The 10933-nt window shown below is 39.1% G+C and overlaps 1 long non-coding RNA gene across 1 annotated transcript; it reads right to left on the minus strand.

Moving 5' to 3' along the window:
• Positions 1-1736: 1736 nt before the first annotated feature.
• Positions 1737-2070, minus strand: LOC106953018 (uncharacterized). The gene is made up of 2 exons (XR_001426102.1): positions 2037-2070; positions 1737-1893 (listed from the first exon to the last, which is right to left on the minus strand). It is a non-coding gene; the product is annotated as an uncharacterized LOC106953018 (long non-coding RNA).
• Positions 2071-10933: the final 8863 nt, after the last annotated feature.

Below are 10933 nucleotides of genomic sequence, written 5' to 3' on the forward strand. Positions count from 1 at the left end.
GACAAAACATTGCTCTGATACACTTTTCTCCTCTGTCTGTTTGACAGCTCTCACTCTTTACTATTATGCAGACATCCCAAACTTTTTGTGTAGCTGGTGAATATCCCCAGAGAGCGAGAGGAAGGGTACGCCCTGCACCGCTTGTCAGTCCATCACAGGGCAACTTGTGAGAGGAAGCACCTGGAGTGAACCAAAGCAGAACAAGTAGACGCTCCGACAGGCTGCAGCCCAGAATCAAACCCAAAACCTTCTCACTGCAAGGCAGTAGTTTGGAAAATCGGCCTTTAACATTTTGTGTGAAATCCAACGTGGACTCTGCTTCTTTAAATTGACATTCAAATTGGAATATCACAGGCAAACGTGATCTTCAGACCTTCAAGTCGTCATCATCATATTTGCATTATTTTTTACAGGAAATCCATAGGTGTCGTCGTCACTGATTTGTGTAAAAACCACAGGTAATACTGGTTGAAATGAACACTGTTTCATTGACTTTTACACTGGTTTACTTTTCTGTGTGGCTACTCTCACCAGAAATACTGTAGATTTTACTCTCACCAGCAGAAGATCGTTAGTGGTGCACCATCTCCAACCTCTATTCCAGTGGAAATAATTATCAGTCTTTCAACAAATAACTGGCTAATCCAAATATATTGGTTTAAAGAACCAATATAGCTGGCTAAAATTCAGATAGTCAGTAAAGTCAGCTGGTGTCTTGTCTCATCTGTTAGATTCAGCCTCCAGGAAAAAAAACCCTGATATATTTACATTTTCATATTCACATGTGTTTTAATCTTCATTGCTTTTTATTCTCGGTGAAACTTGTTTCCCAACGATTTTGCCCAAACTTACATTATTGCTACCCAAGTTAAGAAAGCATTACTCTTTTCTATTCCGGCAATGAAAAGTAGTCTGCACGTTGTATAATAACACGCTTTGATGCATCAGAGTCTGTATCTGTAGAACTGACATGTATTCCCCTGCGTAAGCAGGAATCCGCCCGGTTTGTATGCTTACCTTTACGTGAGCCTCGCCGATGTGTGTTTGCGAGCAGGTGTTTATGTGCAAGCCGGCGTGCGCCCATGAATCTGTCCGTTGGTGTAGCTGTGCTTGCACTATATGACAGAGTGTGAATCACCAGAAGCAGCAGAGCCATAAAGCCCAGAGCTGTTAGGCAGGATTGCTCCTGGAATGATCACAGGGAGGCTGTACTTCTATTTCCCAGGCAGCTATCGTCGTGGGAGGCTGAGGGGGCTGCCGTCGCTGTGTTTGCAGGGACCTGAGGGTTAGCCAGTATATAGTCACAGCTGACAGCCCCGCCAATGGCCATAATGTCAGCGACAATGATTGAACACATGAAATATGTGCTCTTTGTCTGTGGTATTGGACAGGGTGGAGGTTAGAGGTAGGGTCATGGTGAGGGTTAAGGCAAAAGGAAAATTGCCTGTTTGGAAAGAAAGCTTGCCGCTCTCCCTCTCCCTCGCTCTCTCTGCAGCTTTTTATTAGTCAGCGCTGAGAACTCGCCTCTTTGACAAACAAGAAATTTGTCATGTCTGATTTCTTCTGTGCAGGAGAACTTTGTTCGTTTCCCCCGCAGAATACTGTAATATGTGACTATTAATAATGCATACGTGTTCCTCGCCAGGGTGGATCTATACAATTATAGCAGGCGACGCGTTCCTTTGATATTCACTAATGTGCAACATTTCATAGAATAGGTGCAGCTCGATACAATGCACTGTTAAAATAAAGCTGACTTTTAATTATTTTTTTTAACTCAGAAAAGCCATTGTGGTCAGAAATCCATAAGAAGAGTCTCAGCTGAAGCACAGAGGTAGCGGCATCATGTGTGGAGATGCTTTTCTTCAGCTTAGATTGAGGAGTTTGTCAGACCTGATGGGAAGGTAAACGAAGATAAATAGAGAAGAATCCTGGAAAACAATCTGCTATGAGCTACAAAAGATCTGAGACTAAAAGGTCAATGTGTCAGGCAGGATGAAATTGTGAATGTTTCATTAAGAAAACCAAGGATTTACATTAAAGAGAGAAGAGCAAGCTGTTGAAACACAATGACTTGAATAATCTGGGGAGTATAAAAACACATTATTACTGGTAAAAGAAACATTTGGGACTAATTAAATGAAAGTGAAGAAGATGCCGCAAAGCAAAGTCTGAGCCAAGGAAAAACAATGGCTAGAAGTGAATCAAAAACTACAATGTAACGCAGGAGTTCCTCGATTGAAACGAGGGTCAGTGGAACCGTAACACACAACTCGAAGCAACTGAACAACACAAGGAACACACAGAACCCATTTAATATTCAACCAAGTAATCCAGAAGATCGTAACGATTGCAGGAGAACCCAAATCATACTGTCAGAGCTGAAATTCAGAGGTTTAGATCAAAGCATACTCACGTGTTGGAATGGCTCAGTCAAAGTCCAGACACAAATCCGAATGAGAGTTTGTGGCCAAACTTGAAAAGTGAAGCCTGTCGACACTCTCCATCAAATCTAACCGAGTATGAGCTGCTTAGGAAACGATCAAGCTTTCATAAAAGGCATCCACTTAAAAGGTTTTTAATGCTTCGGTTTTTTTTATTTATGTTTATTGTCCTGTAAACTATCTTTGATTTTTACATCCTCATATTTTCCATGTCGTTAATTGCGATCTCTTTTTGGTAGCTGTTCGTTGCTAATTTGCTTTACCTAAAGAGCCTAAACGGTGGAGGTATTTGAGGAATGGTGTGAAGTGAAATTGTTATTGTTATGCGTTGTTATGTCACGTTGTTAAGCATTTCATAACCACCTATGCGGGAAAGCACATCCATCACAGCCTCCAGGGTGGGTGGAGGCAGGAAGCTGGATCAAGAACCCACTATGAGTGAATTGCCCTTTTGTTCAGCAGGGGAGGATTTTTTTTTTTTTTTCCCTGTCTTCATCTGACTATTGATGACTGGATCCAGCCGCTCAAGCTACACTGGCTCAATAGTGCCACCCACAGTCAGAAGAAGGAAGTGCTGCGCCTTTTTGAACTTTCACTGGGATGTTTCTCAGCGAGCTCTTTTGGGGGTGTAATGGTGAAAACTTATCAGAAAAATGATCAGGTCATGATGTGAAATATGCTGCGGTCTCTGCAGGGCCTGGTGAAGGATTTATTAGGCGTGGGGATTAAGGTGAAGATGAGGCTGGCCGGTGTCCAGTCTGTTCTCTGCCAAGGTTAGACTATCCTCTGGCCTTTAAAACCTTGTCAGCTGAGTTCTTGCTCTCTCGCTTTCTCTTCCAGATATAAACAAAGTTTGGCCTGTTTTTTGCCCAGAAGCAAGGTCAAGGTTGTGGCACGCTTCAGAATCAAAGGCCCACCTCACCTCCTGCTCTCTTTTACCTGTGTCAGTTCTCGCAGACACACACATACACATGTACTGGAGCATGCAGAAAACCAAACACTCTGCAGAGCAGAGTTTTTTCTTCCATAAATGAGCGCCGACCATCCATCACAGGGCCTCTGCGGACCCCCGGTGCCCTCTGGCTAGTTCAACCTGGCAGCGGCGGCAGCAGCACACCAGGTTGCACGGACAAAGAAGGTCATACCAGACCCTGAAAATGAGAGGAGAGATAATAATCATCATCCTTCTGAGCGAGTCTGTGTGGATTTCATCCTGCAAAACCTAATGGGCTACACTGCGTTTAAAGGTATTCTCTCACTTCTTTTTTTTTTTTTTTATTCCCAGTCTTTGTATGGATTTTCCGTCTGACCGCAGCTAAGTGACTAGCAGCGAGCGAAACGCCTCGGTGTGGGTTGCATGTTTTTAGCCAGACAGTGTGGGGTGAGGAGATGGAGCTCATGTAGAGCTGCAGGGAAGACGCACAGATTCACTCCTCTGATAGCACCACCAGGGAGACAGAGGAAATGTAGGAGAGTGAGCGCATTAATGAGATTCTGAGGGTCTCGGCTCGGCGTGCCTGGGTTTCCTTCATTTACTAGGCTGACTCCAAGAAGGCAGATCCATCGCAGCAGATGAATGAGAAAGCAAATTAGAATCAAATTAATTAGTAAAATATATTTGTTTTCAAAGCTGAAATCTGAATTATGATACTCCTCAAAGCATTTGGGAGATTGGTTAAGAAAAAAAAAAACTAATTAAGGGCTGATTTGATTAAGCGGAGTCCAACAATGTGCTGAGGCCAAATGGAAAAAGTGACAAAGAAATCAAATTTTGATGCTTTATCACAAAGCGCCACCATATGATTAGATATAATCTGATGAAGCTCTTCTAACAGTGGGACGCTTTCGTGCTGCTGTTTAACTTTCTTGATAAAATATTAACAGCTTTTGATGGATCTAAAATACTAATGACGGTTTCAACCACTTCCAACATGACAAAAAATAAAAAATAGTGTTAAAGTAAAATGTTCAGAATTACAACGGAATTTGAAAATAAATACTTGGACAATAGAAATATTATTTTCTTTTAACGTAATAAACAAATTAAAATGTGTTTTAATTTTTTATGACGTTACAGTTAACCTTTTTTTTTAAATAAAAATTAAATATATGAAAAGTATGGTTTGAATTTGTATTTACTCCTTTTACAGTGATGCATCTTTAAATCTGCCTTTAAAATTCACTAAACTAATAAATATCCGCATGTGTTTGTTTTAATATATTTACTGTATAGTTGTTGTGAGACTGTTTCAAAGATCTGTCTAAGCTCACATTAGTGAACAAAATGATTAATGCTGATCAACGAACACATCTGACAGAACAGGGATAAACTTAATCAGAGGATTATAAAATAACATCCACAACTTTAATCATCTCGTGTCCAATCCATCATCTATAAGTGGAAAGAGTTTATTATCACTGTAACCCAGTCATACTCTGATGATCCACCTAAATCGACAGACGATGAATGGAGAGCATTAGTCAGAGAAGCAGCCAAGAGGTGCATATTACCTATGGAGGAGCTGCAAAGATGCGCAGCTCAGTTGGATTATTCATTCTGCCTTTTTGGAGGAGAAGCAAGAAGAAAGCCAACGCTGGAAGAAATCCATAAAGGGGGCATAAAAAAATTATTTTTATGTATTTATTTTGGTGTATATAAAGCTACAAGTGCGGCAGAAAACCGACAGTGATCATCACCCTGAACGCATCGTTCCCGTAGAGACATAGGTTGGTGGCAGCATCATGTTATCAGGATGTGTTTGTTTTTTTTGTTTTTTTACAGAAGGTGGTCCAAGATGACGGGAAGATGTATGGATGTAAACACAGGCTGGTTCTGGACATGAGAACAGTTAAAGTCCAGACCTAAATCCAGTTGATTGCTGGTCACACACACTTTTCATTTGACTGAGTTTAAATAAGAAAAAAAGAAAAAAAAAAAAAAAAAAAGATGGCGGGGATGGAAACCGAATGACTTGCAGTATTTCAAGTATTGATTCTGAGGGTATAACAGCAACGAACAACACTGTTCGGATTTAATTTTTATTTCAATTCAGTTTACTCGAATAGCACCGTTTTATATTCTCAAAACACTTTGCAAAAAATACCTGATTTAAACACAGAAATATATGTTAAACCAATCAAATAAGCAGATTTACGATCACATTGAGTCACTGACGTTACAACAATTTCCTTCTCCTTTATTTTAATAGTTTGAAAACTGTGTGATTATTTTTTTTTTTTTTTTGCACGACTGTGTGTCGCAGTCTGTCACATAAAATCCCAACAAAAATAAATTACATTCACTAAATTTTGATTAGTTTGTGGGCAGCCAAGCCTGAAAACAAAAAAAATGTTTTGGTTGAGATGTTATTATATTCATTGCTGTCATCTCTTCAGGTTCCAAATATTGAAAACAACAGGAGGGATAAGAGGAAAAAAAAGAATACATTAAAGCATGACTCCCAAAAGCACTTAAATGTTTAATTAGAAGCCACTGCATGGAAACACAGATGGTCCCTTTACCCTCTACACCAACACATATAAAGGAAGTAGAATACTCCCAATAAGTTAAACCATAATTTTCTCCAAGCACAGCTTTCCCCTACCTAAACAAAAACCCCAAAACGACACTATAATCACGAAAATCAAACACCAAATGCCGTCAATTAAGCAAAACTGAGTAAATTGTATTTTGTAAAGCAGACACAAAGACACAAATGAGTCACTTTTTTTTTTTTTTTTGACACAAGTAGGCTTCGACTCCGAGCATCACAACAGCGCCGCTGCGATACGATTGACAGAAGTGGTTCACCCTCGTCACGTCTCCTTTGTCTCTGCGGACTAATTAGGGAGTAATCGCTGTCAGTTTAGTCGGGGAATTTATGCAACATGACACATTCCAACAGCGCTCAAGGGCCTCGTCTATCCATCTCTTGATCAGAAACTTAATGTGGTGCCCCGCTTATTTATTGGGGGTTCTTAACCTTTAAAACTGCAGGGAATTAGTGCAGGAGCATTCAGGCACCAAGGGGATTTATGTTTCCTTGTAAAATAAGATTAGTCTCAACCTCATTGGGCGACTCGCCCCCCGTTCGTTTAATTCTATGTCGCAGTTTGTTCAACTGATGAAGAGGATTAGTGGAAAAGTTGTCATACGATGTATTGTGATTGCTTCGTGTGAGGTGAAATATGTCTCTAATTATAACACGGATTTATGTTTGTTAGAGTTAAAGCGTTTCATTTGCTTTTCTGTTTTGTACGAATACACAGGAGCCCCCAGAGGCCGCAGTTTGTAAAGATGAATTTAGGATTTCGAACGGTTCAATAAAATGTGAGCCAAGATTTCTAGAGACAGCTTTAACAAATATGTAAAACAATTAACTTTTTATAAACATTACCCACTGCAGCTTTAATCGTTGTGTGTTTTCACTTGAGAGGACAGTGTAAAATATATTAAAAGTATAAAAAAAATGGACTTCCCTCCACAGGACTACAATGGATATTACACTTCCTATTGTGTAAGGTACACTCAGCTCTGGGTTTACGATATGCAACACAAAATGTTATGTTAGAATAGTTAAGATATACAAAAAAAAAAAAAACTGCAATTATGGTATGAAATGTGATTTCATCACCACAGAGGCTAATGGAATTTAAAGATGTATGAAAAGCCAAATGCATCATCCACTGGAAGCAGAGGATTTTTTTAAATTATTTTTTTCACTGCCAGGTAAAAATCACACTCCTGGAGAAAGTGCTATTGTGTTTTAATTTTACAATTCAAATGAACTATTATTTTGAATGTCAATTCAGCCGTAAATTAGATTCTTTTGTGCCTTTAAAGCACACCCTCGGGTGAATAAAGAGCTGGAAGTCTTTTATGTCCATGTTTCCATTGAGCAGCCGGCGCTGGTGGATGGGAAACTCTAAAAAAAAGCACTTTATAGAGGTTCAAGGGCAACCCAGAAGAGCCTAATGTATGCTCTGCTGCCGGTGCGGAGAGGACGCCGGGTCCAAGGACGCCGGGAGAGCGCGGTGCGGTGTGTGAGCATGCAGAAGAGCAGAGATGACGACTGGCTGGAGCGGAGAAGAAACCAGCAGATGCCTTCAGAGGAGATGCAAATGTTTTTACAAATATTTCAGAGAGCTGCGAGGACGACGATATTTCATTTTAATAAAGTTTTCATTTAAAAGTTAGTAATTGCTGCGGCATGGGAAGATCTGCATCATCAGATCATTAATGCTGACAAAGAATTCAGCAAGAAGAGAGCGGCCGCAATGGGAAAAAGAAAAAATCATTCTGTCAATCACTTCTTAGATTTATTCAGCTGCCAAACTCGTTTTCATAATTACATAGTTACCATGACACACCTTTCACACCTTTAGAGAAGGTCTTTATTATGAGAGATGTCGAAAACGTGCCGTTCTTTTTTCTATGATCCTAAGGCGTTTTAATTTAAAAACTCTGCTCTGATGCTTTATGGTTCTTGTCAAAGTGGCCTTGAAACTTTTACACAGTAATTACTATGTAAATGTATAACTAAGAATGATTCAGCTATGCATCATTAACAAATCATTCACAACCAGAGCTCCATGTGTTTGCTTGTGCAACAAAAATATATTTTAGATCCAGAACCCAGGAAAGGTTAAATAAGTTTTATTTACAAAATTGAAAATGTGCAAGGTGGTCAGCAGCTACGTATTTGGTCCGACTCCAGCAGAGGTGGTTAACCTGGAAGTCCTCATCTATCATCTATCAAAGATGCAACTGATGAGGAATTGACAAATATCAGCCTACTGGGGATTGTAGCACCCGCAGGATCGTAGAGAATTGAACAATATATGCAGGAAACCTGGACAAAACTACATCAGGAAGTTTGGAAGCTCCAGTAGCAGGGTAAAGGCTACATAAGGGCAGAAGCACAGGTGAAAGCAATCAGTATTTAACAGGAACAAGAGCAGCGCGGGGCAGGAACAGAGAAATATGTTTATTCAAGGCTTATATAAAACTGAGAACGGCGGAACAAATTTTGATACTCACTGTGACAAAATGTGTTTCTTTACTGAATTGACACAGAGGGAGTGAATAAAACACGCATACCACACTTTTCGGATTTTACTTCTAAAAAGAATGAAAGCTTCATTTTCTATATTTCACAACTGTACAGTATTTTGTCTTGGTCTATTCCCACCCAAAACTGAAATTGTTGTAGTGACAAAAAAATGTGGAAAAGCTCAAGATATTTGAATGTTTTTGCAAGACAAGAAGAAGAGTGCTAATTAAAGGCTCTTCTACAGTAATTGCATGTTTTGGGTATGAGAGTGTTTTCACCTGAGAAAATGTTTAAACTGGATCTAAAATGCAAGTCACAACTTAGTAGTAAATAATTCAAAATCAAAGGTGTAAATTGTGGCTGATTTTATAAAAAAAGAAAGAAAGAAAGAAAATCTTCCCTGGCTAAAATTCTCTTAACAAAAAGAACATAAACATATTGACTTCGGTTGATTTAAGTTGACGCACAGATTCTCACATTTGTCTCAGTTTAAAGTGGGAAAGTATAAAGATAATTCAAAATGCTTATTTTTGGATTTTATTTTTTAATAGAATAAAAGTTGCAGGAATCTTAAATCTTCAATCTTTTCCTTTAACCTCAAATCATTTAAAATCAGAGACCAACTTTTCATCGGACATTTGTTCTTTACACTGTGTAAAGCACGGAGGATCATTTCGCACCGACAAGCAAAAAAAAGCACGAAAAAAGTTACCAACTGTGGTAACTTTGAGAATCATTGTATTATCATTTTAAAAATGTTCCTTGCTGCTCCAGAGGTTGTGAACATATCGAGCACAACCACTTTAGGAAAAGACACTTTTTGTGTTTTGCAGGGCATTGTCTGTTATTCTGTGAGCTACGACGTAATAATACACAAAATATTACAGAGCTGGACAATATATATTCAATCACAGATGTAATCACAATACCTGCAAAAATTAAAGATTTACACTTATCAATAAGATCAAGCTTTTATAAATGTTTTTTTTTAACAGATCTTAGTTTTTAGTTTTCTTGTTTATTCCTGGTTACTCATTGCTTGATGCATCATAATCCGCCTTATTTTGCTCTTCACTGCACTAAAATGATGACCAGATACTAAGAAATTGAAATTCCTCCATCATCGTAAACACATATCAACTCGCGCTTGAATTACAGTTACTCTCTGTTCAGCCCAACACACCTTCCTCTCACCTTCCAACACTGCTTCGACAGCTGTGGAGCGTTTTGCCAGCAACGCCGGAGGAAAAAAAAAAAAAAAAAAGCTTTTAACGCCAAGACCGGTGTAATATTCATGAGGAGAGCAACGCTCTCTGATGTTGATGGGTGTGAGTGTGTGCACTGATCTGGTCTTTTGGAAAGGTGTTTTAATATAATATTAATGCAAGTTGTGTCAGATAGCGTCGACTCTGTTGTTCTTTATGCTCCGGTTCTCGCATGCGACGCTCTCCCAGGCTGCAGCAGGAAGTGCACTGAGAGCTCGCTTGACGTTGTGCTCCACAGCAGGACGCTGCCCTGCTGGGGAACGAAGAAAAAAAACAAAACTCTTTTTGGGGTGCATGATGTCTTTTGGGGTTTGTTTCTGCCGATCAACATTCTTGTGCTTGCACACACAACTTTACTCTGCGTGGCACCAATGGACGAACTTCGCACAAAGAACCAAAGTCCACTCTTGTTTCGTGTAGTGTTTCATCAGAGATAATACGAGTGCGCAAGCACTTTTAAGAAGTTGCTCCTACTTTTAAGGCACAGTTTGAAAGTTCTCTTCAAAGCATTTTCAGTAAATGTTCCCTTTAGCTTCAACAGCCCATTTACAAGCGAACTGGGGCTTGTAATCAGGAGTCACAAATAGTTCAGCTTTATTAAGCAGCTCTCCAAACAAACGATTCTGCAAGTTAAGAGATTAAGGTGATGCGGGGGAGTCAAAACAAAGAGTCCTTGCAAATTCAACAGAGCATAAAGGGCTTTTGGAGCTAATTTAGCTGTTCTGGTGCTCACGTAAGCCAAGAACATATAGAAAATAGCTGAATAAGCTCAAAATGACGTGTCCTTGTTTCATTATTTTATGCATGGCTTCCAAATGCTGACTATTAAACGTGCAGAATGGTCATCGGTTGAAGGAAAGTCTTAAATAAATCACTGGAGATTCATGACAAATTTAGCTGTTTCCATTCTTGCCATGTAAAGTCGTGGTTTTATGATTTTGCAAATTATATGGAGAAGCCTCAAGAAGACTGGACTCAGCATTTAAAAGCCTAAAACATGAAGATTTATTAATTTTAGGGTTTTCTGTACTTTCAAGTTTACCAAGAAGTTGGAGACTTGAGTTTAAACTTTGAATGTTTTCAGGGATTTTTTTTTTTGATTTTTTTTTTTACATTTTATCTATGTAAAAAAAAAAAAAAAAAAAAAAAAAGTAGAGAAAAGGAAATGCAT

This window comes from Poecilia latipinna, unplaced genomic scaffold (assembly GCF_001443285.1).
Source record: "Poecilia latipinna isolate Pla-1442-1.1 unplaced genomic scaffold, P_latipinna-1.0 Scaffold556, whole genome shotgun sequence".
Taxonomy (NCBI): Eukaryota; Metazoa; Chordata; class Actinopteri; order Cyprinodontiformes; family Poeciliidae; genus Poecilia; species Poecilia latipinna.